General features: G+C 44.5%; 1 long non-coding RNA gene across 1 annotated transcript; it reads right to left on the reverse strand.

Moving 5' to 3' along the window:
* Window positions 1–12,499: 12,499 nt before the first annotated feature.
* Window positions 12,500–19,361, reverse strand: LOC129527055 (uncharacterized). Its single transcript, XR_008671901.2, has 3 exons — window positions 19,263–19,361; window positions 14,521–14,573; window positions 12,500–12,602 (listed from the first exon to the last, which is right to left on the reverse strand). It is a non-coding gene; the product is annotated as an uncharacterized lncRNA (long non-coding RNA).

Here is a 19,361-nt window from a genome sequence, read left to right on the forward strand (position 1 = left end):
GTGCTGGAGGACTTCATAACCACACCTGGCCATAGGTGCTGGGGGACTTCACAACCACACCTGGTGTGTACCAGCACGCCAGCCTAATTTTTGAATTTTTAGTAGAGACGGGGTTTTGCCATGTTGGCCAGGCTGGTCTCATCCCCTTACCTCAAGTGATCCGTCCACCTCAGCCTCCCAAAATGCTGGGATTACAGGCATGAGCCACCGCACCCGGCCCTATCCTGGAACTTTACTGAATTCATTTATGAATTCTAACAGTTTTTTGGAAGAATCTTTAGGTTTGTTTAAATATAAGGTCACATCATCTACAAACAATGACAATTTGTCTTTCCATTATTCATGCTGTTTGTTTCTTTCTGTTGTCTAATTGCTCTGGTTAAAACTTTGAGTACTGTGTTGAATAAGTGGTGAAAATGAGTATCCTTGTTTTGTTCCAGATCAGAGAAAAGGCTTTCGGGTTTTTTTCCCATTTAGTATAATACTAGCTGTGAGTTTATTTTATATGACATTTATTATGTTCTTCCTATACACAGTTTGTTCAGGGTTTTTCTCATGACAGGATGTTGAATTTTATTGAATTTTTAAAAGCATCTATTGAAATAATTTATGGTTTTTGTCCTGCATTCTTTTGATGCATTGTGCCACGTCTATTGATTTGCATATGCTGAACCATCTTTGCATCCCGGGGATGCATCCCACTTGATCAAAATGAATGATCTTTTTAATGTGTTCTTGAATTTGGGATGCTAGTATTTCATTGAGGATTTTTGTATCTACATTCATCAGAAATATTGGCCTGTAGTTTTCTTTTTTGTTTGTTTGTCTGGTTTTTGTATCAGGATAATGCTGGACTTGTAGAATGAGTTTAGGAGTATTTGCTTCTTTTATATTTTTTGGGGTAGTTTGAGTAGAATTGGTATTAGTTGTTCTTTAGATATTTGGCAAATTCAGCAGTGAAGCCATGAGGTACTTAGCTTTTCTTTGATGGGAGACTTTTCAGCACTGCTCCTATCTCACTGTATGTTATTGGTGTATTCATGCTTTCCATTTCTTCATGTTTAAATCCTGGTGGGTTGTATGTGTCTAGGAATTTATCAATTTCCTCTGCCTTTTCCAATTTTTTAGCATGTATAATAGTTGCTCACAGTAGTCTCTAAAGATATTTTGAATTTCAGTGATATCAGTTGTAATGTCGTCTCTTTGTCTGATTTAATTTATTTGAGTCTTCTCTTTTTTCTTAGTCTGTCAAAAGAGTTTGTCAATTTTGTTTATCTTTCCAAAAACTGACTTTTTGTTTTGTGATCTTTTGTATTTTTTGTTTCAATTTGATTTCTGCTCTGATCTTTATTATTTATTTTCTTCTCTTAATTTTAGGTTTGATTTGCTATTGCTTTTCTAATTCTTTAAGGTGGTGCATCATTAGGTTGTCTGAAGTCTTTTTACTCTCTCTCTCTCTTTTTTTTTTTTTTTTTTGAGACAGGGTCTGGCTCCGTCACTCAGGCTGGAGTGTAGTGGCGTGATCTCGGCTCACTGCAACCTCTGCCTCCCAAGCTCATACCATCCTCCCACCTCAGCCTCCTGTGTAGTTGGGACTACAGGCATGTGCCACCACACTCAGCTTTTTTTTTTTTTTTTTTTTTTTTTGGTATTTTTGGTAGAAACGGGGTTTCATCATGTTGCTCAGGCTTGTCTCAAACTCCTGAGCTCAAGCAATCCACCTGCTTTGGCTTCCCAAAGTGCTGGGATTACAGGCATGAGCCACTGTGCCTAGCCTTTACTCTTCCAACATAGGCATTTATTAGTAGAAGCTTCCCTCTTAGTACTGCTTTTGATATATTTCATAGGTTTTGGTACGTTGTATTTCAATTTTTTTAAGTTTCAAGAAACTTTAAAATTTCTGTCTTGGTTGCTTCATTGAGCAATGGTATTCAGGAGCATGTTATTTAATTTCTATGTATTTGAATAGTTTCCCAAGTTCCTCTTGTTGTTGATTTCTAGTTTTATTCTATTGTGGTCACAGAAGACAACTGATATAATTTTGATTTTTTCAAATTTTCTGAGACTTTTTTTGTGGCCTAAGGTATGGTCTGTTCTGGAGAATGTTCCATGTGCTAATAAGAATGTGTATTCTGCAGCTGTTAGATGAAATGTTCTGTAAATATCTGTTAGATCCATTTGGTCTCTAGCGCAGATTAAGTCAGATGTTTCTATGTTGATTTTCTGCCTGGAAGTTCTGTCCAGTGCTGAAAGTAGGTTGTTGAAGTCTCCAGCTATTATGGTACCGAGGACTATCTCTCTCTTTAGCTGTAATAATATTTGCTTTATACGTCTGGCTGCTCCAGTGTTGGGCCCATATATGTTTACCATTGTTATATCCTCTTGCTGAGTTAACCACTTCATCCTCATGTAATAACCGTTTTTGTCTTTTTTTTTACTGTTTTGTCTTGAAACGTCTTATATCAGAAACTTTATCTGATATAAATACAGTGACTCTTGCTTTTTTGTTTCCATTTCCATGGAATATCTATTTTCATCCCTTCCTTTTCAGTCTGTGTGTATCTTTATGGGTGAAGTGAGTTTCTTTCCTTTTTTTTTTTTTTTTTTTTGATAGAATTTCTTTCTCATTGCCCAGGCTGGAGTGTAATGACACGGTCTTGGCTCACTACAACCTCCGCTTCCTGGGTTCAAGCGGTTCTCCTGCCTCAGTCTCCCAAGTAGCTGGGATTACAGGCACCTGCCACCACTCGTGGCTAATTTTTTTGTATTTTTAGTAGAGACGCGGTTTCACCATGTTGGCCAGGGTGGTCTTGAACTCCTGAACTCAAGTGATCTGCCTGCCTCAGCCTCCCAAAAGTGCTGGGATTACAGGCGTGAACCATTGTGCCCAGCCGAAATGAGTTTCTTATAGGCAACATATAGTGAGTCTTGTTTTTAAAATACATTCAGCCCCTCTATGTCTTTTTATTGGAGAATATAGCCTATTTATATTCAATGTTATTATTGATAGGTTATTAATGCCATTTTGTCACTTGTTTTCTGGTTGTTTTATTAGTCCTTCCTTTCTCCTGGTCTTCCTTTTTGTAGAAGTGATATTCTCTGGTAGCATATTTTGATTTCTTGCTTTTTAATTTTTGTGTATCTATTATAGGTTTTTCCTTGGTGATTACCATGAGGTTTGCAAAAAACATCATCAGTTCTTTTAAACTGATGACAACTCAACTCTGATCACATAGAAAAGAAAAAAGAAAGAAAAATTAACTTTGTCACTGCTGCTTGTTGACTTTTTCTCGTTTCTATTTTTATATTTATTGTATCTTCACAATTGTTTTACTTATGATTATTTTTGATGGGTTTGTCTTTTAGTCTTCACACTAATGATATCAGTGATTTTTTTTTTTTTTTTTTTTGAGACAGAGTCTTGCTCTGTCACCCAGGCTGGAATGCAGTGGTGCAATCTCGGCTCACTGCAAGCTCCGCCTCCCGGGTTCACGCCATTCTCCTCCCTCAGCCTCCCGAGTAGCTGGGACTACAGGTCCCCACCACCATGCCCGGATAATTTTTTGTATTTTTAGTAGAGACAGGGTTTCACCATGTTAGCCAGGATGGTCTCGATCTCCTGACCTTGTGATCCACTCGCTTCGGCCTCCCAAAGTGTTGGGATTACATGTGTGAGCCACTACGCCTGGCCAAGTGATTTTTTTTTTTTCTGAGACAGAGTCTGGCTTTGTCATCCAGGTTGGAGTACAGTGGTGTGATCTTGGTTCACTGCAACCTCCACCTCCAGGATTCAAGTGATCTTGTGCCTCAGGCACCTGAGTAGCTGGGATTACAGGCACGCACCACCATACCCAGCTAATTTTTGTATTTTTAGTAAAGATGGGGTTTTGCCATGTTGGCCAGCTGGTCTTGAACTCCTGAGTTCAAGTGATTCACCCACCTCAGCCTCCCAACGTGACATGAGTGATTTATACTCTCCAATTACAATATTAGAATATTAGGTATACTTACTTTCATCAGCAGGTTTTGTTCTTTCTGATGATTTCTTGTTGCATATTAGCATCCTTTACTTTCAGAGTGAAGTACCTTTAGCATTTCTTGTAAAATTGATCTAGCATTGATGAATTTCCTTAGCTTTTGTTTGTCTGGAAAAGCTTTTATTTCTCCTTGGTGTTTGAAGGATAACTTCGTTGGATACAGTATTTTATGTTAGAAGTTGTTCCACTCAGGACTTTGTATATGTCATTCCACCCTCTCCTGGCTTGTACGGTTTCCACTGAGCAGTCTACAACCAGATACATTGGAGCTTCTTTATATGTTATTTGCTTCTTTCTGTTACTGTTTTTAGGATCCTTTTTTTGTCCTTGACCTTTGAGAGTTTGATTATTATAGGCCTTGAGGGAGTCTTATTTAGCTTGAATCTTTTTGGTGTGTGTGTTTTTTTTTAACCTTCTTCTATGTGGATATTACTATCTTTTTCTAGGTTTGAAAAGTTACATGTTATTTGCCTGAATAAACCTTCTACCCAAATCTCTTTCTCCATCCTCTTTAAGGTTAATAACTCTTATTATATTTGTCCTTTTAAGGCTGTTTTCTAGATAGCCTTAAAAGGGCAAATATAAGAGTAGGCATACTTTATTCTTTTATTTTCTGCTCTGTGTATTTTCAAATAGCCTATCTTTGAGCTCAATAATTTATTCCTTTGCTTGATCAATTCTGGAGGCATTCTGATGCATTTTTCAGTTTGCTAATTGAATTTTTAGTCTCTGGGATCATACCACTGCACTCCGGCCTGGGTGACAGAGTGGGACTCTGTCTCAAAGAAAACAACAACAACAAAAAAACAACAAACAAAAAAACTTGTCTCTGGAATTTGTTTGATTTTTTAAAAATTATTTTCATTTCTCTTTTTTTTATAGAATTCTAAGTTTCTTCTTTGTGTTATCTTGAAATTCATTGAGCTTCCTCAAGACAGTTATTTGAATTCCTCATCAAATTATCTTGGGGCAGACATCTTTCTGGCCAGAGGGGGGTTATCTCGAGGCTGGCATCTTCCTGGCGGAGGGGGGTTATCTTGGGGCTAGCATGTCTCTGGTCGGGGAGGAGTTTGGAATGTTTCTGGTTGGAGATGTTATTTGTGGTTTATGGTCGTGCTGACCTTAGCCATTAGGCTGATTCCCTTTGGATTGAGGCAGTTTTTTACCAAGGTAAAAATCAGAATAAAAATTAGAATCAGGAGCTTGTCCAAGATGGCAACGCTCCTGCTCTGTCAGTACCCACTTGGAAGGCACAGTCTTCTTTACTCTTCCCTCTCCTTCCCCCAAGATGAAGGAGTCTCTCCATGACAAACTGCCTGCAGTTGGGCAAGGGGTTATGCGAGCATTCCCATGGCTGCTGTAGCTGTTGTTATGCTAGGTCACACCACAAGTTCACAGCCTCTGAAATGAGTGCAGCACATCTGCTTGGCCAAGGATGCAGTCACTGTGGGCTGGCAGCCACTCAAATTTACTCAGTACCCAGGCCATTTTAGCCAGGCTGTGGTGAAGCAAGCTGGGACTTGGGTTCCTCCTATTGGAGTGGAGGATTCCTCTCTGGCCTGGGGCTGGTTTAAGTGTTCCCTCTGTGGGCATCAGGGGTTTCTGTCCAGTGTTGTGCACCATTGCGACAGAAAAGCACTGATTTCCAATGTGAAGTTCCATGCTCATTTCACTCTGTCTCCCACAAACACACAGATTGTTTCTCCATGCTGTGATGCCTGGGGTTGTTGGTGGTGGTAGTGGTGTAGGCAATGTAACATTGTCCTTCCTACCCTCTTCAATGTGCCTTTATGTTATATTATGTTCAAACCAGGTACTGTTGTCACTCATTTAATTTTTTGATTCTTACGAAGGTGCTTTCTTGGGTAGATAGTTGTTGAATTTGGTGTCCCTGTTGGGGAGATAGCAACCGGAGGGTTCCATTTACCACCTGGTTCCACCTCCCTCCTCTAAGCAAGCTTCTTCAGAAATGCATTATTTGCTGTTTTCTTTTAGCAAATGGAACTTTTAACAGAGAACTCTAATCTAATGTTGAGAATTTAATATTGTTAAACATTGTTCAATAGCAACACTATCTTACTTTTGTTCATAAGAGCTTGTTATGCCAACTTTACATATACTTGTTTAAAAGGTAAATGTAAGCAAGCTTCTTTAGAGATGGATTATGTGGGCCGGGTGTGGTGGCTCACGCCTGTAATCCCAGCACTTTGGGAGGCCAAGGCGGGTGGATCACAAGGTCAGGAGATCGAGACCATCCTGGCTAACATGGTGAAACCCTGTCTCTACTAAAAATACAAAAAAAATTAGCCGGGCGTGGTGGCAGGCACCTGTAGTCCCAGCTACTCAGGAGGCTGAGGCAGGAGAATGGCGTGAACCCGGGAGGCGGAGCTTGCAGTGAGCCGAGATCACGCCACTGCACTCCAGCCTGGGCAACAGAGTGAGACTACATCTCAAAAAAAAAAAAAAAAAGAGATGGATTATGTGGTATATTCTTTCAGAAATTGGAACTGTTTAACAAATACAGAATTCTGTAATCTAGTGTGGAGAAAATGCTATTGAAAGATAGTTCTTACCTTTGTTCACAATGGCTTATGATGATGGGTTTACATAAACACGGTTAAGAGGTAAATCTTCACAAGCTTCTTTAGAGAGGCATTTTGTGCTGTTTTCTTTCAGAAATTGGAACTGTTTAACAAATACAGAACTCTGTAACCTAGTGTTGGGAACATGCTATTGAATGATATTTCTAGTATTTGTTCCTTAAATCTTATAATGGAATGATTACAAACGCTTGTTTGAGAGGCAAATCTAAGCAGCCTTCTTCAGAGTTGCTCATTTGCAGTTTTCTTTCAGAGAATGAAAGTGCTTAATTGCTAAAAACTCTGTAATCTAGTGTTAACAACATGCTATTGAGTGACATATCACACCTTTGTTTCTATAATAAGAGATTATTGTAAGGTATTTACATATACTCATTTAAAATGTAAATTTAACCAAGCTGCTTAAGAGATGCACCCTATGGTGTTTTCTATCAGAGAATGGAATTGCTTAACACATAAAGACTATGTAGTCTAGTGTTGAAACATGTTATTGAATAATATTTCTCATTTGAGTTGCTACAGGCTTATTAAGTGGTGTTTATGTATACATGTTTAAACGGTAAGCTAAGCAAACTTCATCAGAGATGTATTGTGCCCTGTTTTGTTTTAGAGAACAGATTTGGTATTACATGGACAACTCTGAAATGTAGTCTCAACAACATGTTCTTGAATGATATTATCATCATTCTGAAAATGTTATTATGAGGTGTTTACATATGTGCATTTAAGAGCTAAATCTAAGGAAGCTTCTTCAAAGATGCATAATTTGCTTTTTCCCCAAGAGAAGTATTTATTACACAGAGAACTTGGAATCTAGTGTTGACAACATGCTATTTTATGTGTTTGTGATCTTTGCTCCACAGAAGTTACTGGGAGGTATTTACATATACTTGTTTAAAGGTAAATATAAATGAGTTTCTCCAAAAATGCATTATGCTGCTTTTGTTCAGAGAATTAAATTGGTTAACATATAAAAAACTCTTTTTTTTTTCTGAGACGGTGTCTCATTCTGTCACCCAGGCTGGAGTGCAATGGCGCGATCTCAGCTCACTGCAACTTCTGACCCCCGGATTCAAGCGATTCTCCTGCCTCAGCCTCCTGAGTAGCTGGGATTACAGGCACACACCACCATGCCCGGCTAATTTTTATATTTTTAATAGAGATGGGGCTTCACCATGTAGGCCAAGCTGGTCTCGAACTCCTGACCTCAAGTGATCTGCTTACTTCAGCCTCCCAAAGTGCTGGGATTACAGCCACTGCGCCCAGCCAAAGAACTCTTAAATATAGTGTTAATAACATGCTACTGAATGATATTTCTTATCTTTGTTCCAAATGAGTTATTACAAATTTACATATACATGTTTAAAAGGTAAATCTAAGTAAACTTATTTAGGGATGCGTTACATGCTATTTTTTTTCAGAATATGGAAGTATTTATTACATAGAGAACTCTGTAATGTAGTGTTGGCAACATTCTATTGAAAGATATTTCTTACACTGAAATACTTTTCCTGAGGGCTTATAATGAGGTGTTAACATATACACATTTAAAAGGTATATGGCAGAAAGGCACCATGGGCTGGTTTCTTTCAGGAAATGAACTATTTATCACAAAGAGACATATGAAATCTAGTGGGTTTTTTTTTTGTTTTTTTTTTTTTTGGCAAAGTCTTACTCTGTCACCCAGACTGAATTACAGTGGCACTATCTTGGCTTACTGTAGCGCCTGCCTCCCAGGCTCCCAGCTCAGCCTCCCATGTAGCTGGGATCATAGACATGTACCACCACATTGGGCTAATGTTTTTATATTTTATTTTTTATTTTTAGTAGAGTTGAGGTCTTGCTACATTGCCCAGGCTAGTCTTGAACTCCTGGGATCAGGTGATCCACCTTCCTCGGTCTCCCAAAGTACTGGGATTACAGGCCCGAGCCACCGCGCCTGGCCTGAAATTTAATTTTGATAACATGCTGTTAAATAATATTTCTTATTTGTTCCAAAGGAGTTATTATGAGGTGTTTACATATAAATACTTAAAATATAAATATAAGCAAGCTTCTTCAGAGATGTGTCATGTGGTGTTTTGTTTCAGAGAATGGAATTGTTTATAACATATAAAATTTAAAAGTCTCTTTTTGACAACATGCTAATGAATGATTTTCTTTTTTACATTTGTTCCTAAGGATTTATTATGAGGTATTACAAGGCGTGTTTAAAAGGTAAGTCTGGCTGGGCATGGTGGCTCATGCCTGTAATCCCAGCACATTGGGAGGCCAAGGTGGGTGGACCGCTTGAGCCCAGGAGTTCAAACATGGACAACATGGCAAAATCCCACCTCTACAAAAAATGCAAAAAAATTATCCAGGCATGGTGGCATGTGCCTGTAATTCCAGCTATTCAGGAGGCTGAGGTGAGAGGATCACCTGAGCCCAGGAGGTTGAGGCTGCAGTGAGCTACGATTGCACCACTGCACTCAAGCCTGGGTGACAGAGCGAGACTATGTCTCAAAAAACAAACAAAAAACAAAAACAAAACAAAAAAAGGTAAATCTAAGCAAGCTTTGGCAAAGTACATCATGTGCTGTTTTCTTTCAGAGAATGAGAATGTTTAGCACTTAAAGAACTCTGTGATCTACTGTTGATTAACATGCTATTGATGATAATTCTTACATTTGTTCCTATGGCTTATCATAAAGTGTTTACATAAAATATTTAAGGTAAATCGAAACAAGTTTCTTTAGAGATGCACCATATGTTTTTTTTTGTTTCAGAGAGTGGAATTATTTATTATTATTTCAGAGAATTCTGAAATTTAGTGTTGACAACATGCTCTTGAATGATATTTCTTATTATTGTTCCAAAGAGGTTATTATGAGGTATTTACATAAGCACATTTAAAAGGTAAATCTAGGCCAGGCACGGTGGCTCATGCCAGTAATCACAGCACTTTGGAGGGCTGAGGTGGGTGGATCGCTTGAGGCAAGGAGTTCGAGACCAGCCTGGCCAACATGGTGAAACTCTGTCTCTACTAAAAATACAAAAAGTAGCTGGGTGTGGTGGTGCATACCTGTGGTCCCAGCTACTCTGGAGGGTGAGGAAGGAGAATTGCTTGAACCCAGGAAGTGGAGGCTGCAGTGAGCTGAGATTGCACCACTGCAGTCCAGCCTGGACAACTGAGTGAGATTCATCTCAAAAAAAAAAAAAAAAAGGTAAATCTAAACAATTTTTTTCAGAGGTGCATCATGTGCTCATTACTTTCAGAGAATGGAAATGGTTAACACATAGAGCACGCTGTAATCTAGTGTTGACAACATGCTATTGGAATGAAATTTCTCACATTTGTTCTTGATTTCTTTTTATGTATTTTCTATCTGAGTCTGTTTTTGTTTTGCTCTAAAGGAATACCTGAGGCTGGGTAATTGATAAAGAAAAGAGGTTTATTTAGCTTACATTTGTGCAGCTTGCCTGAGAAGCAAGTCCCCTGCATCTGCATCTGGTGAGTCTCCTGGGGGGCTTTCACCCCTGGTGGAAGGTGAAGGGGTGCCGTGTGTGCAGAATCACATGATGAGACCGCAGAAGCAAGAGAGCAAGGAGGGGAGTTCCAGGCTCTTTTAAACATTCAGTTCTCATCGGAATTAAGAGTGAGAATTCACTCATTACAGAGAGGATGGCATCAACCATTCATGAGGGGTTTGTCCTCATGACACAAATACCTCCTATTAGGTCCCACCTCCACATTGGGTACAAATTTCAACATGATATTTGGAGGGAATGAATATCCAAACTTTATCATTTCACCTCAGACCGTCCAAATCATATGTACTTCTCACATTGCAAAATATAATCACCCTTTCCTAATAGTCCCCAAAGGCTTAACTTGTTCCAATCATCAACTCATAAGTCCAAAGTCTAAAGTCTGATTTGAGACTCAAGGCCAAGTTTTTACACCTGTAAGCCTGTACAACTAAAAACAAGTTGTTTGCTTTTAAGATAGAATGGTAAGACATATACTGGGTAGCGTTCTTATTTCAAAAGTGAGAAATTGGCCAAAAGAAAGGGTTATTGCAAGACTGAAATTGGCCATGCAAGACTGAAACCTATTGGCGAAGGCATTAAACCTTTAAGCTCCAAAATAATATTTGGGTCCATGTACTGTATCCTGGGCACCATGGTGCAAGAGGTGGTCGCCCCAAGGCCTTGGGCATTCCCACCCCCATGGCTTTGCTGGGTGCAGCCCACCTGGCTACTCTCACAGGTTGGAGTTCAATGGCTTTGGCTTTTCCAGGCTGAGGGTGCACACTGCTGGTGGCTCTACTGTTCTTGGGTCTGGAAGGTGGCATCCCTGTTCCCACAGCTCCATTAGCCATTGCCCTAATATAGGCTTTTTTTTGTGGGGCCCTCAACCGCACTATCCACTCAGGATTGCCTGAGTAGAGTCTCTCTTTGGGGGTTCTGCCCTGCAGCAGCCTTCTGCCTGGGCACCCTGGATTCCTGGCACATCCTCTGACACCTAGGTGGAAGCTTCCAAGCCTCCCCCACACTTGCATTTTGCAGACTTAACACATGTGGAAACTGCCAAGGCTTATGACTTTCACCCTTTGGAGCAGCAGCCCAAGCTGTACTTGAGGCTATTTGGGCTATGGCTAGAGCCAGAATGGCTTGGATATGGGAGCAGCATTCCAAGGTGCCACAAAGCTGTGGCACCTGGGGCCTGGCACCCAAAAACATACTGTCCCCCTAGACCTCTGGGCCTGTGATGAGAGAGGTGTCCTTGAAGATTTCTAAAATGCCTCTAGGGCTTTCCTCCATTGTCTTGACTATTAGCACCTGGCTCCCTTTTGTCTCTGCCTATGTCTCTAGCAAGAGATTGCTCCACTGCCCCCTTCAATTCCTTGTCTGAAAATGCTCTTTCCTTTCCTACCACATAGCAAGGCTGGAAATTTTCCAAATTTTAATGGTTTATTTCTTTTTAATTATAAATTCCACCTTTAAGTCATTCTCTTACTGTCAAATCTGGTCATAGGCTGTTAAAAAGCAGCCCTGCTGACCGGGCACAGTGGCTCATGCCTGTAATCCCAGCACTTTGGGAGGCCAAGGTGGGCAGATCACTTGAGGCCAGGAGTTCAAGGCCAGCCTGACCAACATAGCGAAAACTCGTCACTACTAAAAATACAAAAATTAGCCAGGCCTGGTGATGTGCACCTGCAGTCCCAGCTACTCAGGAGGCTAAGGTCAGAGAATCACTTGAATCCAGGAGGTGGAGGTTGCAGTGAGCTGAGATGGTGCCACTGCATTCCAGCCTGGGTGACAGAGTGAGACTCTGTCTCAACCCCCCCCAAAACAAAACAAAACAAAACAAAAAACAAACAAAAAAACCCAGCCATGCCACTTCTTGAACACTTTGCTGCTTAAAAATTTCTTCCGACAGATACCCTAGGTCATCACTCTTGTTTGTCCTTCCATGAATCCTTGGGGTATGGACACAATGCAGTCATGTTCTTTGCTATGGTGTCACAAGTGTGACCTTTGCTCCATTTCCCATTAACTTCCTCATTTCCATCTGAGACCTCATCAGACTGGACTTCACTGTCCATATCATTATGAGCATTTTGGTCACAACCATTCAACCAGTCTCTAGGAAGTTCCAAACTTTCCCTCATCTTCCTCTCTTCTTCTGTGCCCTCCACACTCTCCTAACCTCTGCCCATTACCCAGTTCCAGAGCTGCTTCCACATTTTCAGGTATCTTTGTAGCAATGTTCCACTTCTAAGTATCAATTTTCTGTATTAGTCCATTCATGCATTGCTATAAAGAAATATCCGAGACTGGGTAATTTATGAAGAAAAGAGATTTAATTGGCTCACAGTTCCACAGGCTGTACAGGAAGCATGATGCTGGCATCTGCTTGGCTTCTGGGAAGGCCTCAGGAAGCTTCCATTCATGGCGGAAGGCAGAGGGAGAGCATGTACTTCACATGGCCAGAGTAGGAGCAAGAGACAGTGAGGGGAGCGGTGCTATACACTTTTAACCAGAGTTTATGAGAATTCACTTACTATTGAGAGCACAGTACCAAGATAGATGGTGCTAAACCATTCATGAGAAAGTGCTCCCATGATCAAATCACCTTCCCATCAGGACCCACCTCCAACATTAGGGATTACGATTCAACATGAGATTCAAGGACACAGATCCAAACCATATCATGCTCTGTAATTCTTTCTTTAGCTTGGCCTATTCTGCTGCTAATGCTTTTGATTGTATTATGAAATTCTTGAGGAGGAGCCAAGATGGCTCAGTAGATGCAGCCAGGAGGAATATTCTCCCACAAAGATACTGGGATATTGAGAGAGACTGGCACACTCTGAGCAGCTCTTCAGAACAAAAGTGTTGAGAGTGGACAGAGGGAGGACACAGATGCTGGACTGAAGGGGGAGTATGCTGGGAACTCTACACGGGGTTTCTGAGCACCAGGACTTGTTGCTTGCTCCTAGCGTCTCCTGGGGAAGGAGTAAACTGAACAGGTGAGGAGTGGCCTACTCTCACCATGAACCTCCAGAATCCTAGCTGCAGGAGACCCCACAACCCCCACAGACAACTGAGCTGACAGGAAGAGCTGCCTAGAGAGGTAGTAGGGGCAGGACTCCAGCCTGTGCAGAGCCCAGAGGGTTTTGGCATGGGAATGGCTACAGTGGAGCATGGCCAGTGACATCCATCCCCCAAGGTTCGCCATGCTCCTCTGGGAGATTTTAGCCTTAGCAGGACTGTTGGACCTGGACAGAGCAGGATGGTCTTGCCCTTGGTCTTGCTCAGTCTGATCTGAGTGCCCCCTTGTCTGCTGGCCTCTCCTGAGGTCCCAGCCTGGCCATGCCTGCTTGCAGCACAACCTTGGATGCCCAATCAGGGTGCTTCCCAGGGACCCTCATCACAGCTCCCTTGCTGGTGGACTGCACCTAACCTTTTGGAAGCTCCAGCAGACTGACCTCTGCTGATGCACACCAGTGTACCCACGGCCTCTTCCCCCACTGCTTTGTCAGCACACTCGCATGGGCAGATCTTGCCTACCATGCTGGTGCATGTGTGTGCAGGTATTACACCATGCCACTGCTACTGGCATGAGTGCACCCTGCTGCTCTCCACCCCTGCTGATGTGTGGTCACTCTGCCATGTCACCAGTGCCAGTATGAACATGTGCACAGACACTGACAACCCTGCCCCTTCCACACCACTGCAATCACCAGTGCAAACGCATGCACGGACACTGGCAATCCTGCCCGCATCATGCCACTGCTGTTGCTGGTATGAATGCACACGTGGACACCAGCAACCCTGCCCCCACAAGTTCCCTGTCCCTGCCATGCTGCTGCCAGTGTGAGAGCATGTGCAGGAATGCTGCTGCCCTGCTCTCACCAGTGCCCCTCCCCAGCCAATGTGCATGCACCCCATTGTGCTGCTGCAGCTGCTGGCATGCATGAGTGAGCACAAATCCCACTGCCATTGCCCCAATGAAACACTTTGGCTGACACCCCCCATTGGAGTGTTGGGGGTCAGTGGACCAGGAACACCTTGGCCCCTCTAGTCTGGCAAATTCCTAAATCAAGGGGCCAGAGAAGAAAGCTGGGAGCCCAAAACCAGTCCCCCAGAGTTAGAGCAGTTAGCCCAGGAGTGCTGAGCTAAGCCTTAGCTCCCCTAAAATGATCCAGAAACAAAATCAGTTAAATGAACCCACCTTACATCACAATCAAACCCCAAAGGGCATCACATATACAAGCAAAAAAACCCATCCAAAGGAAATAACTTCAAAGATTAAAGGAACATCAGCCCCACACATAAGGGAAAGAATCAGCGTAAAAACTATGGTAATTCAAAAAGCCAGAGTGTCTTCCTACCTCCAAATGACTGCACTAGTTCCCCAGCAATATTCTTAACCAAGCTGAAATGGCTGAAATGACAGACACAGAATTCAGAATAGGAATAGGAATGAGGATTATCGAGATTCGAGAGAAAGTTGAAACCCAACCCAAGGAATTTAAGGAATACAATAAAATAATACAGGAACCAAAAGATGAAATGGCCATTTTAAGAAGGAACCCAAATTGATCTGATGTAGCTAAAAAATTTATTTCAATAATTTCTAAATACAATCACAATTATTATTATTATTATTATTATTATTATTATTATTATTATTGAGACAGAGCTCTGCTACCCAGGCTGGAGTGCAGTCAGGGGATCCCGGCTCACTGCAACTTCTGCTTCCTGGGTTCAAGTGATTCCCCTGCCTCAGCCTCCTGAGTAGCTGGGACTACAGGTACAGTACACCACACCTGGCTAATTTTTGTATTTTTAGTAGAGATGAGGCTTCACCATGTTGGCCAGGCTGTTCTCAAACTCCTGACCTCAGGTGGTCCACCTGCCTTGGCCTCCCAAAGTGCTGGGATTACAGGAGTGATGGGTCTGGCATGGTGGCTCACACTTTTGATCCCAGGACTTTGGACTGCTGAGCGCGGAGGGTCGCTTGAGCACAGAAGATTGCTTGAGCCTAGGAGTTCCAGACCAGCCTGGGCAACATGGTGAAACCCGGTCTCTTTTTAATTTTTTTTGAGACTGGGAGTTTCGCTCTTGTTGCCCAGGCTGGAGCGCAGTGGCATGGTTTTTGCTGGCTGTGGCCTCCGCCTCCCAATTTTGGGAGGTTTTCCCTCAGCCTCTGGAGTGGCAGGGATTGCAGGCATGAGCCACCATGCCCGGCTCATTTGTTTTTTATTTTTTTATATTTTTAATTTTTATTTTTTGGTACAGACGGGTTTCTCCCTGTTGGTTAGGCTGGTCTCAAACTCCTGACCTCAGGTTATCTGCCTGCCTCGGCCTCCCGGGTTGCAGGCGTGAGCCACCGGGGTGCTGGGATTGCAGGGGTGATCCACCACGCCTGGCCCACTTTATTAATCAGAAAGGAATAGATCGGCCTGGCATGGTGGCTCACGCTTGTGATCCCAGGACTTCGGACGGCCGAGGGCGTGCAGATCTCATGAGCCTAGGTGTTCCAGACTGGCCTGGGCAACATGGTGGAACCCGGTCTTTTTTTTTTCGAGGTGGAGTTTCGCTCTTGTTGCCCGACTTGGAGTGCAGTGGCGCGGTCTCAGCTCCCAGCGGCCTCCGCCTCTGGGTTTGGGTGGTTCTCCAGTCTCAGCCTCCGGAGTGGCTGGGATTGCACGCGTGAGCCACAATGCCCGGCTCATTTTGTAGTTTTTTTGTACTTTTTCTTTTTGTTCTTTTTTGGTAGAGACGAGGTTTCTCTATGTTTGTCAGGCTGGTCTCAGACTCCCGACCTCAGGTTACCCGCCAGCCTTGGTCTCCCGGGGTGCTGGGATTGCAGGTGTGAGCCACCGCTCCAGGCCCAATTTATTAATCAGAAAGGAATAGAGCGGCTTGGCGTAGTGGCTCACGCTTGTGATGCCAAGAATTTGGACGGCCGAGTGCGGCGGATCGCTTGAGCCAGGAGTTCCAGATCCGCCTGGGCAACATGGTGACGCCCGGTCCCTTTTTTTTTTTTTTTTGAGGTGGAGATTCGCTCTTGTTGCCCAGGCTGGAGTGCAGTGGTGAGGTCTCGGCTTGTCGGGTGTCTGCCTCCTGGGTTTGGGTGGTTCTCCTGCCACAGCCTCCCGAGTTCCAGACTGGCCTGGGCAACGCGGTGAAACCTGGTCTCTCTCTTTTTTTTTTTTTTGAGACAGCTTCTTGCTCTCTTGCCCAGGCTGGAGTGCAGTGGCACGATCTCAGCTCACTGCAAGCTCCGCCTCCCGGGTTCACGCCATTCTCCTGCCTCAGCCTCCCGAGAGGCTGGGACTACAGGCGCCCGCCACTACGCCTAATTTTTTTTTTTTTTTTTTTTTTAGTAGAGTCGGGGTTTCACCGTGTTAGCCAGCATGGTCTCGATCTCCTGACCTCGTGATCCGCCAGCCTCAGCCTCTCAAAGTGCTGGGATTACAGGCGTGAGCCACCGCGCCCGGCTTGTTTTTTTTTGTTTGTTTGTTTTGAGACGGAGATTCGCTCTTGTTGCCCAGGGTGGAGTGCAGTGGCGCAGTCTCGGCTCGCCGGGCCTCCGCCTCCCAGGTTTGGGTGGTTCTCCTGCCACAGCCTCCCGAGTGGCTGGGATTGCACACGTGAGCCATCATGCCTGGGTCATTTTTTTTTTTTTTTTTGGTGGAGATGGAGTTTCTCCATGTTCCTCAGGCTGGTCTCAAACTCCCGACCTCAGGTTATCTGCCCGCCTCGGCCTCCCGAGTGGCTGGGATTGCAGGCGTGAGCCATCGTGGCCGGCTAATTCCCTAACTGTGCAATTGCAAGGTCACTAAACAAACTCAACAAAACGTATTTTTCCTTAAATAGTAAAAAATAATATAATGCATGTTTCAATTAATTATCTTTGTTTCTCGCTTCTGTATTATGCTTCCCCCTGCACAGATCTAACCCCGCCCCACAAAATGCTTAAAAGATAGCCCTTGGTTCCAGAACTCAATGCTTTAAATGTTAAGCCGACTGGGCCAGTGCACTTAAATAATATCCTCCTAAACTCCATCAGTCTCTCTAATTCCTTAAAAATCCCGCTACAGGATTACAGGCCTGAGCCACCGCGCCCGGCCCAATTTACTTATCAGAAAGGAACAGATAGGCCTGGCATGGTGGCTCACGCTTGTGATCCCAGGACATTCAACGGCCAAGCCCGGGGAATCCCATCAGCCTAAGAGTTCCAGACCGGCCTGGGCAACATGGTGAAACCCGGTCTATTTATTATTATTATTATTAATTTTTTTTCTTTTTTGAGGCGGAATTTCGTTCTTCTAGCCCAGCTGGAGAGCAGTGGCGTGGTCTCAGCTCCCCGTGGCCTCTGCCTCCAGGTTTGGGTGGTTCTCCAGCCTCAGCCTCCCGAGTGGCTGGGATTGCAGGCGTGAGCCACAATGCCCAGCTCATTTTTTTTTTTTTTTTCTTTTTGGTACAGATGGGGTTTCTCCATGTTGGTTAGGCTGGTCTCAAACTCCCGACCTCAGGTTAACTGCCCGCCTCAGCCTCCAGGGATGCTGAGATTGCAGGCGTGAGCCACCGCGCCTGGCCCAATTTATTAATCAGAAAGGAATAGACCAGCCTGGCGTGATGGCTCACGTTTGTGATCCTAGGACTTTGGATGGGCGAGCACGGCGGATCTCTTGAGCCTAGGAGTTCCAGACCCTCCTGGGCAACATGGTGAAACCTGGTCTCTTTTTTTTTTTTGGCGGAGGGGGGGCGGAGTTTCGCTCTTGTTGCCCAGGCTGGACGGCGGTGGCGAGGTCGTCTTGGTTCGCCAGGCCTCTGCCTCAGCCTCCAAGTGGCTGGGATTGCACGCGTGAGCTACCATGCCCGGCTCATTTATTTATTTATTTATTTTTTGGTACAGACGGGGGTTTCTCCCTGTTGTCAGGCTGGTCTCAAACTCCCGACCTCAGGTTACCCGCCCTCCTCGGCCTCCCGGGGTGCTGCGATTGCAGGCATGAGCCAGGGCGCACGGCCCAATTTATTATTTTTATTATTTTTTTCGAGACGGAGTCTCTGTCACCCAGGCTGGAGTGCAGTTGCGCTATCCCGGCTCATTGCAACCTCCACCTGCAAGGTTCAAGCGATTCTCCTGCCTCAGCCTTCTGAGTAGCTGGGATTACAGGCGCCCGCCACACACTCGGATGATTTTTTTGTATTTTTGGTAGAGACGGGGTTTCATCATGTTGGCCAGGCTGGTCTCGAACTCCTGAACTCAGCTGATCCACCCACCTTGGCCTCCCAAAGTGCTGGGATTACAGGCGTGATCGGCCTGGCTTGGTGGCTCACGCTTTTGATCTCAGGACTTGGGATGGCTGAGCGTGGCAGATCACTTGAGCCTAGGAGTTCAGACCGGCCTGGGCAACATGGTGAAACCAGGTCTCTTTTTTGCTTGTTTTTTTGAGAGGGAGTTTCGCTCTTGTTGCCCAGGCTGGAGTGCAGTGGCGCGGTCTCGGCTCCCCGCGGCCTCCCCCTCCCGGGTTTGGGTGGTCCTCGTGCCTCAGCCTCCCGAGTGGCTGGGATTCCAGGCATGAACCACCATACCCAGCTAATTTTTTTTTTTTTTTTTGGTCCAGACGAGGTTTCTCCATATTGGTCAGGATGGTCTCAAACTCCCGACTTCACGTTACCCAACCGCCTCGGCCTCCCGGGGTGCTGGGATTGCAGGTTTGAGCCACCGCGCCCGGCCCAATTTATTAATCAGAAAGGAATAGATCGGCCCGGAGTGGTGGCTCACGCTTTTGATCCCAGGACTTCGGACGGCCGAGTGCGGCAGATCGCTTGAGCCTAGGAGTTCCAGACCTGCCTGGGCAATATGGTGGAACCTGGTCTCTTTTTTTTTTTTTCTTGAAGCTGAGTCTCGCTCCTTTGCCCAGGTTGGAGGGCAGTGGCGCGGTCTCGGCTCGCCTAGGCCTCCGCCTCCCAGGTTTGGGTGATTCTTCTGCCTCAGCCTCCTGAGTGGCTGGGATTGCGGGCGTCAGCCACCATGCCCGGTTAGTTTTTTATTTTTTATTTTTTTGGTAGAGATGCGGTTTCTCCATGTTGGTCGGGCTGGTCTCCAGCTCCTCACCTCGGGTGATCCGCCGGCCTCGGCCTCCCGGGGTGCTGGAATTGCAGTCGTGAGTCACTGCGCCTGGCCCGAAACCCGGTCTCTTAACGGAGAAACAAA

This window comes from Gorilla gorilla, chromosome 16 (assembly GCF_029281585.2).
Source record: "Gorilla gorilla gorilla isolate KB3781 chromosome 16, NHGRI_mGorGor1-v2.1_pri, whole genome shotgun sequence".
Classification (NCBI taxonomy): domain Eukaryota; kingdom Metazoa; phylum Chordata; class Mammalia; order Primates; family Hominidae; genus Gorilla; species Gorilla gorilla.